General features: G+C 40.8%; 1 pseudogene; it reads left to right on the forward strand.

The window, feature by feature from the left end:
* Positions 1-5405, forward strand: part of LOC124776174 — a 50533-nt pseudogene extending 45128 nt beyond the window's left edge.
* Positions 5406-23742: the final 18337 nt, after the last annotated feature.

The following is a 23742-nucleotide window of genomic DNA, read 5'->3' on the forward strand; positions in this document are numbered from 1 at the left end:
TTTTTCACATTCTTTGAACCATCTCGGCCTCGTTTTCTTACATAGGATGAAACTCCGTATTCTTTTTGTTATTCGATCACCGTCCATTTTCATGAGATGACCATAAAATAACAATCATTTCTTCGTAATGGATGCTGTGATAGGTTCTGTCTTGCTGCAGGAGTCCTCATTTGCTCTCATTCGCCATTGTCCATCGACCCATCTATTACCTTAGGATTTTCCTTAATATCCTACACTCACGCTTTTCCAGCCGCTCAGCTTGACCTTGCCTATTCGTGGTCAAAGTTTTGGATGCTTATAAGCCCTCAGGTTTTACAACTGTATTATAATGTTGGAACTTGGCCCATATACTCATAGACTTTTTGTTATAAGTATTCTTTGTCAGTTGGTATGCTTGGTCTAACTTCCTCATCCCGACAGTTGCTTCTTCTTTTAATCCATTCTCCTGGTGGATGACTTCACCGAGATACCTGAAATTCTTAACTCATCCGATTTTTTCCCAGGTTGGTTATCATCCATTCAGATCCGTCACAGATGTTCGTCATACATTTTGTCTTTTGAATAGAGATCTGGAGTCTAACTTTTTTCAGCAATTTCTGACAGCCTATTTATCTTGTTGACTGCTGACTCTATGTTGTTAGCAAATATGGCCAGGTCAGCTGCAAAATCTAAGCAGTCAATGCACACCCCTTTGTTCTTAGGACCAAGTCTGAACCACTCTTCATTTGTTTCTTCTTGGGCTAATAACTTTCTCCACTCTCGAATGACCTTTTCCAAGACACAATTGAAAAGGAGAGGGATAGTCCATCTCCTCGTCTTATGTCTGTTCTGATTGCAAAGGGTTCAGATACCTCACCCATAAATTTAATTTTTGACACTGTCTTAGCAAGAGTTTGTTTGATCAGCTTTCTTGATGTATTATCCACCCCAAACTTTTCCAAAATATTCATTAATGCCTGTCAGTCGATGGAGTCATATACTTTCTGAAAATCAACAAACAAGACCACATAGTTATTTCTTCCAATTTTTTTTGTACCTGATGATGTTCTTCAGGTTAAAGATCTGTTCTGCGCAAGAATCGCCCTTTCGGAAACAAGCTTGATAGTCCCCAGTCAGTTGGTTACAATAATCTTCTATTCTATTCTGTATCACTTTGGAGAGAATCTTATATGGAACAGATACTAATGAGGTACCCCTATAGTTATTGACATTCTATATATCACCTTTTTTGTGTAGACGATGGATTAAAGCTGACTGCCATTCAGTTGGTATCATCCTAGCTCTCCAGATCTCCTCAAAAAGTTGGACTAGTATATCTAGAGTTTCATTATTTGCCAGCTTCAGTAGTTCCACCACTATTGAATCCTCTCCAGCTGCCTTATTATTCTTAAAGTTGTTGATGATATCTTTGGTCTCCTCTTTACTAGATGGAGATGAGGGGTAGTTTGTGGATTGGGGCACATACAGGGAATCTTTCTTTCGGTTCATCACAATTAAGTAGGTTTTCAAAGTAACGAGACATTATCTTGCAGTTTTCTTTGTTGGTCAGGCCAAGTGTGGTGTGCGTACTGTAAGACCTTCAGTACACACACCATCAGATTATTTGACTTGTTGCTCTAACGAAGTAAGCAAGTGTCAGCAATATGTCTCGTGGTCTTATCATGGCGTGTTTATCTTCTGCCATTAGGTCAGACGATAGAAATGCCAGTTACACGCTTAGAGTAGCAGATTGACGGTGACCAACTTTAAACAGAACTTGATTAATTTTCACATACATTTATTAAAATAATAACAAATATAAAAATTACTTAACTTGGTTCTGGATGCTATTTACAATTGACAATCTGAAGTTCCTTTGGTATTGGTACGTTAATCTTATTCTCACATATATCTCGGATACTTGACAAAAGTGTCTATACATTTATCTTCATGGCTATGTACAGGAAAATGGTAATCTTATTAGGCGCAGACTGAATCTTGACTATGGACTGGTACAGACAATTGTAGAACTCGTACAGACTGGTACAGACTAATGCAGACTGGTACAGACTAATGCAGACTGGTACAGACTGGTGCAGACAAATGCAGACTGACTGATCGAAGGTCTTAACACTTGTTATAATACCTCGCACATTCATGTATCACTGCGCGAGTGTGATGCGCGAGGAGAAAGTGTTCTATGTTAGCAGCAATCTCATTGGCTGCGTTACATATTAATACGCGGATCGGCGGAAGCAGAATTTGGTCCGTCTCTATGCCAGCGCCATCTCGTAGTGCGGAGATGGACGAGCGCTGCGCCTGCGCTGTTGTGCTTAGCGGGGCGCACTCTAGTGGGAAATTTGTGTACGCGCTGAATACGCGGAACTATGTACACAACACTGAGCTTTCCATTTTCGTCTCTAAAACAAAAACTAGGGGCTTGGTATCCTTTCAAATTCAATTTGAACGTCTGATAGAAGTCTCTGACATTGTTTATCTGGAAACGCTGATCGATCTGTTCTAACTGCTGTTTCTCTGCAATGGCTTAGCCCTTCGTAGAGTTCTGGCTGCATATTTTCGAACTTCATGGAATACATCAAAATCATCAGGTCTCCTGGTAGAGTTCCACTTTTTCCATGCACTTGCTGTTTGGGCCACCACCTCACCACAAACCTCATTCCACCATGTATGATTCCTCTTTTTAGCTGTCCGGATTGTAGTATTAGCTGCTTGTTGGATCATGGAGGCAATGTCTGCCCATTTATGGGATTCAACTGTCAGTTACTGGTGGCATTGTTCCAATATGTTTTGATTGATTTTGAGCTTCGCAATATCATATTTATGAATTTTATTTCCGGTTTTCACGGTCTTATTGAGAGGGATGAAATTAATTTTGATCTTGGAGAGGTGATGATCCTTTTAAATTCAGTATTTTATCTGTAAAAAGGTTTCTTTCTATTATTTCTGATTGTTTGATGTTGTTTCTTTCTTATTTCTGTAATCCATGCTATCATTGATTCCTTCTTCCAGAACTACTCATCCAGTAGAGGTCTCTCAAAAAAGATTAATCTTCTTTTAGCCATTACTTCTGATATTTTCTCAAAATTTTTGTAGATCTCCTCATTACTTCTCATTTTCCAGCCATCTGTAGCTTGTATTGCAACCATTATGTTCTAATAATGCTCCTTTGAGGAACCTCTGTTCTGTCCAGCTTATAGTTCATCATTAGGCATCCTCATCCATATAAACATCCTGGTCTTACCACTGTGGGATAGTGTTTTAGTTTTGTTTTTTTAGTTGTACATCTCTTGTTGTAAATATCCTTTGTCAAACGATTTGCTCTCTCCAGTTTGCTGACTCTTGCATCTACTGTTAATTCTTCTAGTCCATTTTGTTGTACAGTTTGTCCAATATATTTAAATTTACTTACTAATGCTATTTTACATTTTTGTTTTTCTAAGAATGTTGATGCATTGTTTGAAATTGTCATCAATGTTGGTTTTTCGGCTGAAATTTTGGGACCAGCTCTCTTTGCTACTTCTTCCAAAAGATTTCTTTCAATAACTGTCTGTCAGATTTTTTGAAAGTATATCAGAATCATCTGCAGAAGCCAGGCAGTTTACCTTAATTCCATTTGTTTTTCGTCCTAAAATTATTGGTTCAATTTTGTGATTTTTTTTTCTCCAAATTCCAGATACTTTCTATTTTTTCTAGAATGCAGTGTTACAGTAAAGGTGATAAACTGTCCCCTTGTCTAACACCAGTTTTTATTTCAAATGGTTGAGATACTTCTCCCATAAATTTAGCTTCAGTCATCCTATTTGCTAGTGTTTTGAGGATTATGTTTGCTTTAACACAAAATTCTTTGATGATTTTACCTATAATTTCTTTGCCTATCAAATCAAATGTTTTCTTGAAACCAATACGTGATACTATTATAGGTTTGGTGATTAACAGTATGTGAAGAATTATCGATTTTCTAATAAACATCTGTTCTGTGCAGGGTATTCTCTTTCTAGAGCTCCTTGAGATTCTCCCAGTTATTTGTCTAAAGTTTCTACAACTCTGTCCAGAGAATTTTTGATAATATTTTGTATACCACTGGCAGAAGTGAGGCATCTCTGCAATTGTTGACATTTTGTGTGTCCCCTTTTTTTCATAGCTGTGGATTAATGCTTTCCATAATCTCTTCAGCTTTCCAAATGTTCTCAAACAGCAGTTTTAGATCATTTGTGTGTTCTGACTATGTCAATAATTTTGCTGCAGTAGAGTCTTCATTTGTTGCTTTGAAGTTTTGGAATGATTTGATGGCTTCATGAATTTATTGCTCTGTTAGTGGAAAATCTTGCTCCAGATGTTGTGGGACTGCTATTATATATTGCTACAATGTGCTGTTATTGTTGTTGTTGTTGTTGTTGTTGTTGTTATTGTTTGGTTGCCTGTTCTTCAGCACTTTCTTTCTGTTACCCTTATCTATTTGCCGCCATTTTAGCCCATTTACCGGTATTTTCAGCTTGTTCTTCACTTATTTGACCTTTTGGTGGCTCCTCTTGAAGAGATCTTATTTCTCAGCATTTAAAATTACATCATCTGCTGCTCTTTCGCAAATGAATTTCATCATGTCCAGTCTAGTTTTTTCATTCATTTAACCATACATCTTCCATGACTCAAGATCCTGAATTTTTGTCCTTAATTCTTGAACAGTCTCATTTCTCTTTTTACGTTTTCCAGATGAATAAACTTTTGGTCCTCAAAGCTAAGATTAGTATCAGTTTTTTTATTTGTTTCTGCCTATGGCTGCTATATCTCTTTAGTTAGAATATTTTCTCTCTGTGTATTTGATTATAGTCTAAGTCTGAATATTTTTATAAGTACATTTATTGCTGTAGCAATGAGTAAAATAAATTGTATTGCACTGCCTGTAGCATGTAGCACCATTTTGACCGTTAGTCCTCTTGCTGTACAAAAAGTAGCTTTGATGATTACTTAATGCAAGTACTTTGTAAGAGCTGTGGAATGGTTAGTATCTGTTTATATTTTCCTGATTAATTCAAGCTCGTCAATGCACATCCTGTGTTAAGGAATTTACTGTGTGTTAAATATAAGCAGTGGATCTATTGGGGTAGTCTTTTTGGTAGAAATATGTCAAGGTGAACAAAACGGGAGATGGTGAAGGAAGAGAGGGAAAAGATCAACATTTGCTTCTCATCAGCAATATAACTGAGTTGCAACATTCAGTGAAAATTATCTGTGACAGGAAGTTGTCAGAAATACATTTTTTGAAGAAACTTTATGTTTGTACAAGCATTTATTAAATTTAAAAAGTTGGATTTCATCTGTTAATACAAAAGATAATGTTTTGCATTGCAGGCATGATGAACCTGTCAAAGATGAAGAATCAGCCAATGATTCTTATTGGAGGATAACAGTATGTATAACTTAAACTTGAGATTCTTGAAAATAAAGCTAGTCAGTATTTCTTAACAGTACTGATTTAAATACATGTAAAAGATCGCTGTTACCTAAATGAAAGTTGACGAGCAAAGTCTTAGTGGACATTTGTATAAAATTGTCATAGGTGTTATTTACAAGAAGAGTAAATAGTTTCAATAGGAATGTGGTGAGACATTTAACAAATGTCATGACCACACATTAATAGGACCTTATAACACTACCATTATGATATTAGTATGCTTTTACGTAAATAACAGAAACCCTGTCTCTATGTTGCCACGTATAACCCTCTTACTAAAATTTAGTTTAGTTTCCAAATAAAATGCACTATGGAAGGATAGTCCTGTTTATAGGAAAAGATAATCAATAGAGTTATCCTTCTTACTGGATTTACCGTGTGTTACGTCTAATGGATAAGTAAATTGGACTATTCACTTCTTTTCCTAAGATCTTACCCAGTGGCTAGATAGAAACACAGTATGAATAATAATATACTGAAGCTAGGACAACTCATTTCCAAGTTCATTTAGTGGTTTAAAACATGTACTTAATGGTCACCAACCTATCCTGGCAATGAAATAGTGAAGTATTGGAGAAGCAGAAATGTGAATTTTGCCTACTTTCTTGCTACTGTTTAGTTTGGCTCTTCAAATAAATTACCCCACTTAAACAATTTTGGGCTACATCTTTATGTATTATGTTTTTAAAAAAGAAAAAGCCCAGTAGATAACTTCAAGGAAGGTAAAAAAAATTAGCCGGGGTGGGGGGGACAACCTTTAGAAAAGCACTTTCCATAATCAAGAAACTTAAATACTTAGACACTAAAGCACACACTTTTTAACTGAACATTTCACTTAAAGAAAACCTCTTTCTTGGTGGAACTTACTTTCAAAAGCTATTATTCTTTGAATTAGCCATCTAACAGGTTCTAGTAACTTGGCTTCACTCTGATTGAATTTTATGTTAGCAAACTATAACACTTTGGTATAGTTAAGAAAACATTTTTATTATTTACGCTAAAGCAATATAAATGGTGCCTCTTTATTTTAACTTGGCACTTCACTCTGATTGAATTTTATGTAAGCAAACTATAACACTTTGCAATAGTTAAGAAAACATTTTTATTATTTACACTAAAGCAATATAAATGGTGCCTCTTTATATTAACTTGGCATTTCATAAGTCTGTAAAACAGGACACTCGGATTAATCAAACACCAGGAAGGATCCCTATACAGATGTATGATTAGGATGAAATGACAGGGTGAGCCAGTTTCCATAAAGTTCAAGAATGATTATTAAAACACAGTTTAAATTAATGGTTCATGCTGTACAAAGGTAAAAATAGAAAAAAATCTTATCTGGTGGCTGTAGGCTTGGGTGTGGCGAACAGCTATGACGGCTACACTACCCACACTACGGCCTGCAAGTTTCTTGCTGTATGGGCTCAATTTCTCTTCTTGGCTTCATTCAGTTTTACATACAGTAGCTCAACAACTCGCAACTATGCTGTAAGCTGTTTGCAGTCTTCAACCGAGGCATTTTTATGAAAATTTGCAGGCAAAGCTTCTGCTCCACAAAGGAGTTACCTCAATCACTGCTGCCTACAGACTGTGTGACTTACTTCCCGCACTTGCTCGAGGTAGCATGCCAATTCGCCTTTCGCACCTTTTGCACTCCCCACAGCTATTTTCGTTTCAAACAAAAGCACACTGGCTTTTACATAACACCTATTTCTTACATTGTTCCTAAGCATGACCATTTCTTAAATTGTCAAATTTACATCAACATGAACAATTTATACACACAAATATTTTTAAATACAAAATGTTATCAAAACATTATCTAGACCCTTGGTATCCTTTGTAGAAGACTTGGGCAGGTTTGTCCCATCCTAGAACACATTATTTTGTTACTTCCCTTCAGATATTCCATTTAGCTACATCTACAATAATTCCCAATGTTCTGCCTTTTGAGGTGTCCAGTGCGGGTTGCTCTCCACTTCCTAGGTGTATTGTATCGAGTTAGCTCCCAGGAGCCGCTCAAAGCACAAACTCTTAGAAGATTCACTCTTCTTGTACTTAAGTCGGCATTGTGCATTATGTATTCAATTCCGATGCAATTTCTGTGCTTCATGGTCAATGTGAAGGTCCAAGGGATACAGTAAAACAACACTGGTGCATCGGAATCTAATACTGGTCTCCCATGAGCCGCTCAAACCACAATACCCTTAGAAGATTCACTCTTCTTGTACTTAAGTCAGCATTGTGCAATAAGTATTCAATCCCAATGCGAGTTCTGTGTTTCATGGTCAATGTGAAGGTCCAAGGGATACAGTAAACCTGCACTTGTGCATCGGAATCGAATACTGGTCTCCCAGGAGCCGCTCAAACCACAAACTCTTAGAAAATTCACTCTTCTTGCACTTAAGTCGGCATTGTCCCTTTTGTATTCAATCCCGATGCAATTTCTGTGTTTCATGGTCAATGTGAAGGTCAAAGGGATACATTTATCGTGCACTGGTGCATCGGAATCTAATACTGGTCTCCCAGGAGCCGCTCAAACCACAAACTCTTAGAAAATTCACTCTTCTTGTACTTAAGTCGGCATTGTCCCTTTTGTATTCAATCCCGATGCAATTTCTGTGTTTCATGGTCAATGTGAAGGTCAAAGGGATACATTTATCGTGCACTGGTGCATCGGAATCTAATACTGGTCAGCCAGGAGCCGCTCAGACCATAAATTCTTAGAAGATTCACTCTTCTTGTACTTAAGTCGGCATTGTGCGTTTGTATTCAATCCCGATGCAATCTCTGTGTTTCATAGTCAATGTGAAGGTCCAAATGATACAGTCAACGTGCACTGGTGCATCGCAATCTAATACTGGTCTCCCAGGAGCCGCTCAAAGCACAAACTCTTAGAAGATTCACTCTTCCGGTACTTAAGTCGGCATTGTGCCTTATGTATTCAATCCTGTTGCAATTTCTGTGTTTCATGGTCAATGTGAAGGGTCAAGGGATACAGTAAACGTGCACTGGTCTATCGGAATCTAATACTGGTCTCCCAGGAGGCGCTCAAACCACAAACGCTTAGAAGATTCACTCTTCTTGTACTTAAGATGGCATTGTCTCATTTGTATTCAATCCCGATGCAATTTCTGTGTTTCATGGGCAATGTGAAGCTCCAAGTAATACAGTAAACCAGCACTGGTGCATTGGAATCTAATACTGGTCTCCCAGGAGGTGCTCAAAGCACAAACTCTTAGAAGATTCACTCTTCTTGTACTTAAGTCAGCATTGTGCAATAAGTATTCAATTCCGATGCAATTTCTGTGCTTCATGGTCATTGTGAAAGTCCAAGGGACACAGCAAAAGAACAATGGTGCATCGGAATCTAATACTGGTCTCCCATGAGCCGCTCAAACCACAAAACCCTTAGAAGATTCACTCTTCTTGTACTTAAGTCAGCATTGTGCAGTAAGTATTCAATCCCGATGCAATTTCTGTGATTCATGGTCAATGTGAAGGTCAAAGGGATACATTTATCGTGCACTGTGCATCTGAACCTAATACTGGTCTCCCAGGAGCCGCTCAAACCACAAACTCTTAGAAAATTCACTCTTCTTGTAGTTAAGTTGGCATTGTGCATTTTATATTCAATCCCGATGCGATACTTGGGTTTCATGGACAATGTGAAAGTCCAAGGGATACAGTAAACCTGCACTGGTGCATCGGAATCTAAAACTGGTCTCCCAGGAGCCGCTCAAAGCACAAACTCGTAGAAGAATCATTCTTCTTGTACTGAAGTCAGCATTGTACCTTTTGTATTCAATCCCGATGCAATATCTGTGTTTCATGGCAACGTGAAAGTCCAAATCATACAGTCAACCTGCCCTGGTGAATCGGAATCTAATACTGGTCTCCCAGGAGCCGCTCAAAACATAAACTATGAGAAGATACATTCTTCTTGTACTTAAGTCTGTATTGTGCATTTTGTATTCAATCCCGATGCAATTTCTATGTTTCATGGTCAATGAGAATGTCCAAAGGATACAGTAAACCTGCACTGGTACATCGGAATCTAATACTGGTCTCCCATGAGCCGCCCAAACCACAAACTCTTAGAACATTCACTCTTCTTGTACTTAAGTCGGCATTGTGCCTTTTGTATGCAATCCCGATGCGATTTCTGTGTTTCATGGTCAATGTGAAGGTCCAAGTGATACAGTAAACCTGCACTGGTGCATCGGAATCTAATACTGGTCTCTCAGGAGCCGCTCAAACCATATACTCTTAGAAAGTTCACCTTCTTGTACTTAAGTCGGCATTGTCCCTTTTGTACTCAATCCCGATGCAGATTCTGTGCTTCATGGTCAATGTGAAGGTCCAAGGGATACAGTAAACCAGCACTGGTGCATCGGAATCTAATACTGGACTCCCATGAGCCGATCAAACCACAAAACCCTTAGAAGATTCACTCTTCTTGTACTTAAGTCAGCATTGTGCAATAAGTATTCAATCCCGATGCGATTTCTGTGTTTCATGGTCAATGTGAAAGTCCAAGGGATACAATAAACTTGCACTGGTGCATCGGAATCTAATACTGGTCTCCCAGGAGCCGCTCACACCACAAACTCTTAGAAAATTCACTCTTTTTGTACTTAAGTCGGCAATGCCACTTTTGTATTCAATCCCGATGCCATTTCTGTGTTTCAAGGACAATGTGAAGGTCCAAGGGATACAGTAAACCTGCACTGGTGCGTCGGAATCTCATACTGGTCTCCCAGGAGCCACTCAAAGCACAAATTCCGAGATGAATCATTCTTCTTGTACTTATGTCAGCATTGTACCTTTTGTATTCAATCCCGATGCAATTTCTGTGTTTCATGGTCAATGTGAAGGTCCAAATGATACAGTCAACCTGCACTGGTGCATCAGAATCTAAGATTAGTCTCCCAGGAGCCGCTCAAAGCATAAACTCTTAGAAGATTCACTCTTCTTGTACTTAAGTCCGTATTGTGCATTTTGTATTCAATCCCTATGCAATTTCTATGTTTCATGGTCAATGAGAATGTCCAAGGGATACAGTAAACATGCAGTGGTTCATCGGAATCTAATACTGGTCTCCCATGAGCCGCCTAAACCACAAACTCTTAGAAGATTCACTCTTCTTGTACTTAAGTCGACATTGTGCCTTTTGTATTCAATCCCGATGCGATTTCTGTGTTTCATGGTCAATGTGAAGGTCCAAGGGATAAAGTAAACCTGCACTGGTGCATCGGAATCTAATACAGGTCTCCCAGGAGACACTCAAAACACAAAGACTCCGAAGATTCACACTTCTTGAGGTTAAGTTTGCATTGTGAGTTTTGTATTCAATCCCGATGCAATTTCTGTGTTTCATGGTCAATGTGAAGGTCCAAGGGATACAGTAAACCTGCACTGGTGCATCGGAATCTAATACTGGTCTCCCATGAGCCGCTCAAACCACAAACTCTTAGAAAATTTACTATTCTTGTACTTAAGTCGGCATTGTCCCTTTTGTATTAAATCCCGATGCAATTTCTGTGTTTCATGGTCAATGTGAAGGTCAAAGGGATACATTTATGGTGCACTGGTGCATCGGAATCTAATACTGGTCTCCCAGGAGCCGCTTAAACCACAAACTCTTAGAAAGTTCACTCTTCTTGTACTTAAGTTGGCATTGTGCATTTTGTATTCAATCCCAATGCGATATGTGTGTTTCATGGACAATGTGAATGTGCAAGGGATACAGTAAACCTGCACTGGTGCATCAGAATCTCATACTGGTCTCCCAGGAGCCGCTCAAAGCACAAACTCCGAGATGAATCATTCTTCTTGTACTTAAGTCAGCATTGTACACTTTATATTCAATCCCGGTGCAATATCTGTGTTTCATGGTCAACGTGAAGGTCCAAATGATACAGTCAACCTGCCCTGGTGCATCGGAATCTAATACTGGTCTCCCAGGAGCCGCTCAAAGCATAAGCTCTTATAAGATTCATTCTTCTTGTACTTAAGTCGGTGTTGTGCATTTTGTATTCAATCCCGATGCAATTTCTATGTTTCATGGTCAATGAGAATGTCCAAGGGATACAGTAAACCTGCACTGGTTCATCGGAATCTAATACTGGTCTCCCATGAGCCGCCCAAACCACAAAATCTTAGAAGATTCACTCTTCTTGTACTTAAGTCGGCATTCAGCCTTTTGTATGCAATCCCGATGCAATTTCTGTATTTCATGGTCAATGTGAAGGTTAAAGGGATACAGTAAACGTGCACTGGTGCATCGGAATCTAATACTGGTCTCCCAGGAGGCGCTGAAACCACTTTCTCTTAGAAGATTAACTCTTCTTGTACTTAAGTGGGCATTGTACATTTTGTATTATATCCCGATGCAATTTCTGTGTTTCCTGGTCAATGTGAAGGTCCAAAGGATACAGAAAACCGGCACAGGAGCATCGGAATCTAATACTGGTCTCCCAGGAGCCGCTTAAACCACAAACTCTTAGAAAATTCACTCTTCTTGTACTTAAGTTGGCATTGTGCATTTTTTATTCGATCCCGATGCGATATGTGTGTTTCAAGGACAATGTGAAGGTCCAAGGGATACAGTAAACCTGCACTGGTGCGTCGGAATCTCATACTGGTCTCCCAGGAGCCGCTCAAAGCAGAAACTCCGAGAAGAATCATTCTTCTTGTACTTAAGTCAGCATTGTACCTTTTGCATTCAATCCCGATGCAATTTCTGTGTTTCATGGTCAAAGTGAAGGTCCAAATGATACAGTCAACCTGCACTGGTGAATCAGAATCTAATATTGGTCTCCGAGGAGCCGCTCAAAGCATAAACTCTTAGATGATTCACTCTTCTTGTACTTAAGTTGGCATTGTGCATTTTGTATTCAATCCCGATGCGATTTCTGTGTTTCGTGGTCAATGTGAAGGTCCAAGGGATAGAGTAAACCTGCACTGGTGCATCGGAATCTAATACAGGTCTCCCAGGAGACACTCAAAACACAAACTCTCCGAAGATTCACACTTCTTGAGGTTAAGTTTGCATTGTGAGTTTTGTATTCAATCCCGATGGAATTTCTGTGTTTCATGGTCAATGTGAAGGTCCAAGGGATTCAGTAAACCTCCACTGATGCATAGGAATCTAATACTGCTCTCCCAAGAGCCGCTCAAACCACAAACTCTTAGAAAATTTTCTCTTCTTGTACTTAAGTCGGCATTGTCCCTTTTGTATTCAATCCCGATGCAATTTCTGTGTTTCATGGTCAATGTGAAGGTCAAAGGGATACATTTATGGTGCACTGGTGCATCGGAATCTAATACTGGTCTCCGAGGAGCCGCTTAAACCACAAACTCTTAGAAAGTTCACTCTTCTTGTACTTAATTTGGCATTTTGCGTTTTGTATTCAATCCCAATGCGATATGTGTGTTTCATGGACAATGTCAAGGTGCAAGGGATACAGTAAACCTGCACTGGTGCATCGGAATCTCATACTGGTCTCCCAGGAGCCGCTCAAAGCACAAACTCCGAGATGAATCATTCTTCTTGTACTTAAGTCAGCATTGTACATTTTGTATTCAATCCCGATGCAATATCTGTGTTTCATGGTCAACGTGAAGGTCCAAATGATACAGTCAACCTGCCCTGGTGCATCGGAATCTAATACTGGTCTCCCAGGAGCCCCTCAAAGCATAAACTCTTATAAGATTCATTCTTCTTGTACTTAAGTCGGTGTTGTGCATTTTGAATTCAATCCCGATGCAATTTCTATGTTTCATGGTGAATGAGAATGTCCAAGGCATACAGTAAACCTGCACTGGTTCATCGGAATCTAATACTGGTCTCCCATGAGCCGCCCAAACCACAAACTCTTAGAAGATTCACTCTTCTTGTACTTAAGTCGGCATTCAGCCTTTTGTATGCAATCCCGATGCGATTTCTGTGTTTCATGGTCAATGTGAAGGTCCAAGGGGTACAGTAAACCTGCACTGGTGCATCGGAATCTAATACTGGTCTCTCAGGAGCCGCTCAAACCACATACACTTAGAAAATTCACCTTCTTGTACTGAAGTCGGCATTGTCCTTTTGTATTCAATCCCGATGCAATTTCTGTGTTTCATGGTCAATGTGAAGGTCATAGGGATACAGTAAACGTGCACTGGTGCATCGGAATCTAATACAGGTCTTCCAGGACACGCTCAAAGCACAAACTCTTTGAAGATTCACACTTTTTGAGGTTAAGTTGGCATTGTGAGTTTTGTATTCAATCCCGAAGCAATTTCTGTGTTTCGTGGTCAATGTGAATGTTCAAGGGATACAGTAAACCTGCACTGGTGCATCGAAATCTAATACTGGTCAGCCAGGAGCCGCTCAAACCACAACCTCTTAGAAGATTCACTCTTCTTGTACTTAAGTCGGCATTGTGCTTTTGTATTCAATCCCGATGCAATCTCTGTGTTTCATAGTCAATGTGAAGGTCCAAATGATACAGTCAACGTGCACTGGTGCATCGCAATCTAATACTGGTCTCCCAGGAGCCGCTTGAAGCACAAACTCTTAGAAGATTTACCCTTCTTGTACTTAAGTCGGCATTGTCCCTTTTGTATTCAATCCCGATGCAATATCTGTGTTTCATGCTCAATGTGAAGGTCTAAGGGTTACAGTAAACTTGCACTGGTGAATCGGAATCTAATATTGGTCTCCCTGGAGCCGTTCATAGTAGAAACTCTTAAAAGATTCATTTTTCTTGTACTTAAGTCGGCATTGTGCTTTTTGTATTCAATTCCGATGCAGATTCTGTGCTTCATGGTCAATGTGAAGGTCCAAGGGATACAGTAAACCTGCAGTGGTTCATCGGAATCTAATACTGGTCCCCCAGGAGCCGCTCAAACCACAATCTCTTAGGAGATTCACTCTTCTTGTACTTAAGTCGGCATTGTGCCTTTTGTATTCAATTGCGATGCGATTTCTGTGTTTCATGGTCAATGTGAAGGTCCAAGGGATACAGTAAACCTGCACTGGTGCATCGGAATCTAATACTGGACTCCCATGAGCCGCTCAAACCACAAAACGTTTAGAAGAATCACTCTTCTTGTACTTAAGTCAGCATTGTGCAATAAGTATTCAAACCCGATGCGATTTCTGTGTTTCATGGTCAATGTGATTGTCCAAGGGATACAGTAAACCTGCACTGGTGCATCGGAATCTAATACTGGTCTCCCAGGAGCCGCTCAAACCACAAACTCTTAGAAAATTCACTCTTCTTGTACTTAGTCGGCATTGTCCCTTTTGTATCAATCCCGATGCAATTTCTGTGTTTCATGGTCAATGTGAAGGTCAAAGGGATACATTTATCGTGCACTGGTGCATCGGAATCTAATACTGGTCTCCCAGGAGCCGCTCAAACCACAAACTCTTAGAAAATTCACTCTTATTGTCCTTATGTTGGCATTGTGCATTTTGTATTCAATCCCGATGCGATATGTGTGTTTCATGGACAATGTGAATGTCCAAGGGATACAGTAAACCTGCACTGGTGCATCGAAATCTCATACTGGTCTCCCACGAGCCGCTCAAAGCACAAACTCCTAGAAGAATCATTCTTCTTGTACTTAAGTCAGCATTGTACCTTTTGTATTCAATCCCGATGCAATTTCTGTGTTGCATGGTCAATGTGAAGGTCCAAATGATACAGTCAACCTGCATTGGTGCATCGGAATCTAATACTGGTGGCCCAGGAGCCGCTCAAAGCATAATCTCTTAGAAGATTCACTCTTCTTGTACTTAAGTCGGCATTGTGCCTTTTGTATTCAATCCCGATGCGATTTCTGTGTTTCATGGTCAATGTGAAGGTCCAAGGGATACAGTAAACCTGCACTGGTGCATCGGAATCTAATACTGGTCTCTCAGGAGCCAGTCAAACCAGAAACTCTTTCAAACTTCACCTTCTTGTACTTAAGTCGGCATTGTCCCTTTTGTATTCAATCCCGATGCAATTTCTGTATTTCATGGTCGATGTGAAGGTTAAAGGGATACAGTAAACGTGCACTGGTGCATCGGAATGTAATACTGGTCTCCCAGGAGGCGCTGAAACCACTTTCTCTTAGAAGATTCACTCTTCTTGTACTTAAGTCGGCATTGTCCATTTTGTATTATATCCCGATGCAATATCTGTGTTTCATGGTCAATGTGAAGGTCCAAGGGATACAGTAAACCTTCACTGGTGCATCGGAATCTAATACTGCTCTCCCTGGAGCCGCTTAAACCACAAACTCTTAGAAAATTCACTCTTCTTGTACTTATGTCGGCATTGTCCCTTTTGTATTCAATCCCGATGCAATTTCTGTGTTTCATGGTCAATGTGAAGGTCAAAGGGATACATTTCTCGTGCACTGGTGCATCGGAATCTAATACTGGTCTCCCAGGAGCCGCCCAAACCTCAAACTCTTAGAAAATTCACTCTTCTTGTACTTAAGTTGGCATTATGCATTTTATATTCAATCCGGATCGATACGTGGGTTTCATGGACAATGTGAAAGTGCAAGAGATACAGTAAACCTGCACTGGTGCATCGGAATCTAATACTGGTCTCCCAGGAGCCGCTCAAAGCACAAACTCCTAGAAGAATCATTATTCTTGTACTTAAGTCAGCATTGTACCTTTTGTATTCAATCCCGATGCAATACCTGATTATCATGGTCAATGCGAAGGTCCAAATGATACAGTCAACCTGCCTTGGTGCATCGGAATTTAATACTGGTCTCCCAGGAGCCGCTCGAAGCATAAACTCTTAGAAGATTCATTCTTCTTGTACTTAAGTCGGTATTGTGCATTTTGTATTCAATCTCGATGCAATTTCTATGTTTCATGGTCAATGAGAATGTCCAAGGGATACAGTAAACCTGCACTGGTTCATCGGAATCTAATACTGGTCTCCCATGAGCCGCCCAAACCACAAATTCTTAGAAGATTCACTCTTCTTGTACTTAAGTCGGCATTGTGCATTTTGTATGCAGTCCCGTTGCGATTTCTGTGTTTCATGGTCAATGTGAAGGTCCAAGGGATACAGTAAACCTGCACTGGTGCATCGAAATCTAATACTGGTCACTCAGGAGCCGCTCAAACCACAAACTCTTAGAAAATTCACCTTGTTGTACTTAAGTCGGCATTGTCCCTTTTGTATTCAATCCCGATGCAAATTCTGTGTTTCATGGTCAATGTGAAGGTCATAGGGATACAGTTAACGTGTACTGGTGCATCGGAATCTAATAGAGGTCTCCCAGGAGACGCTCAATGCACAAGCTCTTCGAAGATTCACACTTCTTGAGGTTAAGTTGGCATTGTGAGATTTGTATTGAATCCCGATGCAATTTCTGTGTTTCATGGTCAATGTGAAGGTTCAAGGGATACAGTAAACCTGCACTGGAGCATCGGAATCTATTACTGGTCAGCCAGGAGCCGCTCAAACCACAAACTCTTAGAAGATTCACTCTTCTTGTACTTAAGTCGGCATTGTGCTTTTGTATTCAATCCCGATGCAATCTCTGTGTTTCATAGTCAATGTGAAGGTCCAAATGATACAGTCAACGTGCACTGGTGCATCGCAATTTAATACTGGTCTCTCAGGAGTCGCTCGAAGCAGAAGCTCTTCGAAGATTCACTCTTCTTGTACTTAAGTCGGCATTGTCCCTTTTGTATTCAATCCCGATGTAATATCTGTGTTTCATGCTCAATGTGAAGGTCCAAGGGATACAGTAAACTTGCACTGGTGAATCGGAATCTAATACTGGTCTCCCTGGAGCCGTTCAAAGTACAAACTCTTAGAGGATTCACTTTTCTTTTACTTAAGTCGGCATTCTGCCTGTTGTATTCAATTCCGATGCAATTTCTGTGCTTCATGGTCAATGTGAAGGTCCAAGGGATACAGTAAACCAGCACTAGTGCCTCGGAATCTAATACTGGACTCCCATGAGCCGCTCAAACCACAAAACCCTTAGAAGATTCACACTTCTTGTACTTCAGTCAGCATTGTGCAGAAAGGATTCAATCCCGATGCGATTTCTGTGTTTCCTGGTCAATGTGAATGTCCAAGGGATACATTAAACCTGCACTGGTGCATCGGAATCTGATACTGGTCTCCCAGGAGCCGCTCAAACCACAAACTCTTAGAAAATTCACTGCTCTTGTACTTAAGTCGGCATTGTGCATTTTGTATTCAATCCCGATGCGATATGTGTGATCATGGACAATGTGTAGGTCCAAGGAATACAGTAAACCTGCACTGGTGCATCGGAATCTCATACTGGTCTCCCAGGAGCCGCTGAAAGCACAAGCTCCGAGAGGAATCATCCTTCTTGTATTTCAGTCAGCATTGTACCTTTTGCATTCAATCCCGATGCAATTTCTGTGTTTCATGGTAAATGTGAAGGTCCAAATGATACAGTCAACCTGCACTGGTGCATCAGAATCTAATACTGGTCTCCCAGGAGCCGCTCAAAACATAAACTCTTAGAAGATTCACTCTTCTTGTACTTAAGTCGGTATTGTGCATTTTGTATTCAATCCCGATGCAATTTCTATGTTTCATGGTCAATGAGAATGTCCAAGGGATACATTAAACCTGCACTGGTTCATCGGAATCTAATACTGGTCTCCCACGAGCCGCCCAAACCATCAACTCTTAGAAGATTCACTCTTCTTGTACTTAAGTCGGCATTGTGCCTTTTATATTCAATCCCGATGCGATTTCTGTGTTTCATGGTCAATGTGAAAGTCCAAGGGATACAGTAAACCTGCACTGGTGCATCAGCATCTAATACTGGTCTCTCAGGAGCCGCTCAAACCACAAACTCTTAGAAAATTCACTTTCTTGTACTTGAGTCGTCATTGTCCCTTTTGTGTTCAATCCCGATTCAATATCTGTATTTCATAGTCAATGTGAATGTCAAAGGTATACAGTAGACGTGCACTGGTGAATCGGAATCTAATACTGGTCTCCCTGGAGCCGTTCAAAGTACAAATTCTTAGAAGTTTCACTTTTCTTGTACTTAAGTCGGCATTGTGCCTTATGTATTCAATCCCGATGCAATTTCTGTGTTTCATGGTCAATGTGAAGGTCCCAGGGATACAGTAAGCCAGCACTGGTGCATCGTAATCTAATACTGGTCTCCCATTAGCCGCTCAAAGCACAATCTTTTAGAAGATTCACTCTCCTTGTACTTAAGTCGTCATTGTGCCTTTTGTATTCAATCCCGACGCAATATGTGTGTTTCATGGTCAATGAGAAGGTCCAAGGGATACAGTAAACCTGCAGTGGTTCATCGGAATCTAATACAGGTCTCCCAAGAGCCGCTCAAACCACAAACTCTTAGAAGATTCACTCTTCTTGTACTTAAGTCGGCGTTGTGCCTTATGTATTCAATCCCGATGCAATTTCTGTGTTTCATGGTCAATGTGAAGGTCCCAGGGATACAGTAAGCCAGCACTGGTGCATCGTAATATAATACTGGTCTGCCAGGAGCTGCTCCAACCACAAACTCTCAGAAAGTTCACTCATCTTGCACTTATGTCGGCATTGTGCATTTTGAATTCAATCCCGATGCAATTTTTGCCTTTCATGGTCAATGTGAAGATCCAAGGGATACAGTAAACCTGCACTGGTGCTTCGGAATCTATTACTGGTCTCCTATGAGCCGCTCAAAGCACAAACTCTTAGAAGATTCACTCTTCTTGTACTTAAGTCGGCATTGTGCATTTTGAATTCAATCCAGATGAAATTTTGCATTTCATGGTCAATGTGAAGGTCCAAGGGATACAGTAAACCTGCACTGGTGCATCGGAATCTCATACTCGTCTCCCAGGAGCCGCACATAGTACAAACTCCGAGAAGAATCATTCTTCTTCTACTTAAGTCAGCATTGTACCTTTTGTATTCAATCCCGATGCAATTTCTGTGTTTCATGGTCAATGTGAAGATCCAAATGATACAGTCAACCTGCACTGGTGCATCAGACTCTAATACTGGTCTCCCAGGAGCCGCTCAGAGCATAAACTCTCAGAAGATTCACTCTTCTTGTACTTAAGTAGGTATTGTCTATTTTGTATTCAATCCCGATGCAATTTCTATGTTTCATGCTCAATGTGAATGTCCAAGGGATACCGTAAACCTGCACTGGTGCATAGGAATCTAATACTGGTCTCCCAGGTGTCGCTCAAACCACCAACTCTTAGAAGATTCACTCTTCTTGTACTTAAGTCGGCATAGTCCCTTTTGTATTCCATCCCGATGCACTTCTGTGTTTCATGCTCAATGTGAAAGTCCAAGTGATACAGTAAACCTGCACTGGTGCATCGGAATCTAATACTGGTCTGCCAGGAGCCGCTCAAATCACAGACTCTCAGATAATTCACTCATCTTGCACTTAGGTCGGCATTGTCCCTTTTGTATTCAATCCCGAAGCAATTTTTGTGTTTCATGGTCAATGTGAAGGTCCAAGGGATACAGTAAATGTGAACTGTTGCATCGGAATCTAATACTGGTCTCCCAGGAGCCGCTCAAAACACAAAATCTTCGAAGATTCACTCTTCTTGTACTTACGTCGGCATTGCCCCATTTATATTCAATCCCGATGCATTTTCTGCGTTTCATGGTCAATGTGAAAGTCCAAGGGATACAGTAAACCTGCACTGGTACATCGGAATCTAATACTTGTCTCCCAGGATCAGCTCAAACCACCAACTCTTAGATTATTCACTGTTCTTGTACAGAAGTAGGCATAGTCCCTTTTGTATTCAATCCCGATGCACTTTCTGTGTTTCATGCTCAATGTGAAAGTCCAAGGGATACAGTAAACCTGCACTGGTGCATCGGAATCTAATACTGGTCTGCCAGGAGCCGCTCAAACCACAAACTCTTAGAAAATTCACTCTTCTGGCACTTATGTCGGCATTGTCCTTTTGTATTCAATCCCATAGCAACTTTTGTGTTTCGTGGTCAATGTGAAGGTCCAAGGAACAGTAAACGAGAACTGGTGCATCGGAATCTAATACTGGTCTCCCAGGAGCCGCTCAAAGCACAAAATCTTCGAAGATTCACTCTTGTTGTACTTAAGTTGGTATTGTGCCTTTAGTATTCAATCCCCATGCAATTTCTGTGTTTCATGGTCAATGTAAAGGTCCAAGCGATACAGTAAACCTGCACTGGTGCATCGTAATGTAATACTGGTCTCCCAAGAGCCGCTCAAAGCACAAACTCTTGCAAGATTCACTCTTCTTGTTCTTAAGTCGGCATTGTCCCTTTGTATTCAATTTCGAAACAATAACTGTGTTTCGTGGTAAATATGAAGGTCCAAGGGATACAGTAAACCTGCACTTGTGCATCGGAATCTAATTCTGGTCACCCTGGTGCCGCTAAAACCACAAACTCTTAGAAGATTCACCTTCTTGTACTTAAGTCGGAGTTGTGCCTTTCGTATTCAATCCCGATGCACTTTCTGTGTTTCATGCTCAATTTAAATGTCCAAGGGATACAGTAAACCTGCACTGGTGCATCGGAATCTAATACTGGTCTGCCAGGAGCCGCTCAAAGCACAAACTCTTAGAAGATTCACTCTTCTTGTACTTAAGTCGGCATTGTGCATTTTGTATTCAATCCCGATGAAATTTTTCGTTCCATGGTCAATGTGAAGGTCCAAGGGATACAGTAAACCTGCACTGGTGCATCGGAATCTAATACTGGTCTGCCAGGAGCCGCTCAAACCACAAACTCTTAGAAAATTCACTCTTCTGGCACTTATGTCGGCATTGTCCCTTTTGTATTCAATCCCATAGCAACTTTTGTGTTTCGTGGTCAATGTGAAGGTCCAAGGGACACAGTAAACGAGAACTGGTGCATCGGAATCTAATACTGGTCTCCCAGGAGCCGCTCAAAGCACAAAATCTTCGAAGATTCACTCTTGTTGTACTTAAGTTGGCATTGTGCCTTTAGTATTCAATCCCCATGCAATTTCTGTGTTTCATGGTCAATGTAAAGGTCCAAGCGATACAGTAAACCTGCACTGGTGCATCGTAATGTAATACTGGTCTCCCAAGAGCCGCTCAAAGCACAAACTCTTGCAAGATTCACTCTTCTTGTTCTTAAGTCGGCATTGTCCCTTTGTATTCAATTTCGAAACAATAACTGTGTTTCGTGGTAAATATGAAGGTCCAAGGGATACAGTAAACCTGCACTTGTGCATCGGAATCTAATTCTGGTCACCCTGGTGCCGCTAAAACCACAAACTCTTAGAAGATTCACCTTCTTTTACTTAAGTCGGAGTTGTGCCTTTCGTATTCAATCCCGATGCACTTTCTGTGTTTCATGCTCAATTTAAATGTCCAAGGGATACAGTAAACCTGCACTGGTGCATCGGAATCTAATACTGGTCTGCCAGGAGCCGCTCAAAGCACAAACTCTTAGAAGATTCACTCTTCTTGTACTTAAGTCGGCATTGTGCATTTTGTATTCGATCCCGATGAAATTTTTCGTTCCATGGTCAATGTGAAGGTCCAAGGGATACAGTAAACCTGCACTGGTGCATCGGAATCTCATACTGGTCTCCCAGGAGCCGCACAAAGCACAAACTCCGAGAAGAATCATTCTTCTTGTACTTATGTCAGCATTGTACCTTTTGTATTCAATCCCGTTGCAATTTCTGTGTTTCATGGTCAATGTGAAGGTCCAAATGATACAGTCAACCTGCACTGGTGCATCAGAATCTAATACTGGTCTCCCAGGAGCCGCTCAAATCATAAACTCTTAGAAGATTCACTCTTCTTGTACTTAAGTCGGTATTGTGCATTTTGTAGTCAATCCCGATGCCATTTCTATGTTTCATGGTCAATGAGAATGTCCAAGGGATACAGTAAACCTGCACTGGTTCATCGGAATCTAATACTGGTCTCCCATGAGCCGCCCAAACCACAAACTCTTAGAAGATTCACTCATCTTGTACTTAAGTCGGCATTGTGCCTTTTGTATTCAATCCCGATGCGATTTCTGTGTTTCATGGTCAATGGGAAGGTCCAAGGGATACAGTAAACCTGCACTGGTGCATCGGAATCTAATACTGGTCTCTCAGGAGCCGCTCAAACCACAAACTCTTAGAAAATTCACCTTCTTGTACTTAAGTCGGCATTGTCCCTTTTGTGTTCAATCCCGATGCAATTTCTGTATTTCATGGTCAATATGAAGGTCAAAGGGATACAGTCAACGTGCACTGGTGCATCTCAATCTAATACTGGTCTCCCAGGAGCCGCTCAAATCCCAAACTCTTAGAAGATTCACTCTTCTTGTACTTAAGTCGGCATTGTGCCTTATGTATTCAATCCCGATGCAATTTCTGTGTTTCATGGTCAATGTGAAGGGTCAAGGGATACAGTAAACGTGCACTGGTGCATCGGAATCTAATACTGGTCTCCCAGGAGGCGCTCAAACCACAAACTCTTAGAAGAGTCACTCTTCTTGTACTGAAGTTGGCATTGTCCCTTTTGTTTCCAAACCCTACGCAAATTCTGTGTTTCATGCTCAATGTGAAGGTCCAAGGGATACAGTAAACTAGTACTGGTGAATCGGAATCTAATACTGGTCTCCCTGGAGCCGTTCAAAGTACAAACTCTTAGAAGATTCACTTTTCTTGTACTTAAGTCGGCATTGTGCAATTTGTATTTAATCCCGATGCAATTTCTGTGTTTCATGGTCAATGTGAAGGTCGAAGGTTCAAATGGTTCAAATGGCTCTGAGCACTATGGGACTCAACTGCTGAGGTCATTAGTCCCCTAGAACTTAGAACTAGTTAAACCTAACTAACCTGAGGACATCACAAACATCCATGCCCGAGGCAGGATTCGAACCTGCGACCGTAGCGGTCTTGCGGTTCCAGACTGCAGCGCCTTTAACCGCACGGCCACTTCGGCCGGCGAAGGTCGAAGGGATACAGTAAACCTGCACTGGTGCTTCGGAATCTAATACTGGTCTCCCAGGAGCCGCTGAAAGCACAAACTCCTAGAAGATTCATTCTTCTTGTACTTAAGTCGGCATTGTCCATTTTGTATTCAATCCCGATGCAATTTCTGTGTTTCATGGTCAGTGTGAAGGTTCAAATGATACAGTCAACCTGCACTGGTGCATTGGAATGTAATAGTGGCCTCCCAGGAGCCGCTCAAAGCACAAACTCTTAGAAGATCACTCTTCTTGTACTTAAGTCGGCATTGTGCCTTTTGTATTCAATCCCGATGCAAT

Source organism: Schistocerca piceifrons, chromosome 2 (assembly GCF_021461385.2).
Source record: "Schistocerca piceifrons isolate TAMUIC-IGC-003096 chromosome 2, iqSchPice1.1, whole genome shotgun sequence".
NCBI lineage: Eukaryota > Metazoa > Arthropoda > Insecta > Orthoptera > Acrididae > Schistocerca > Schistocerca piceifrons.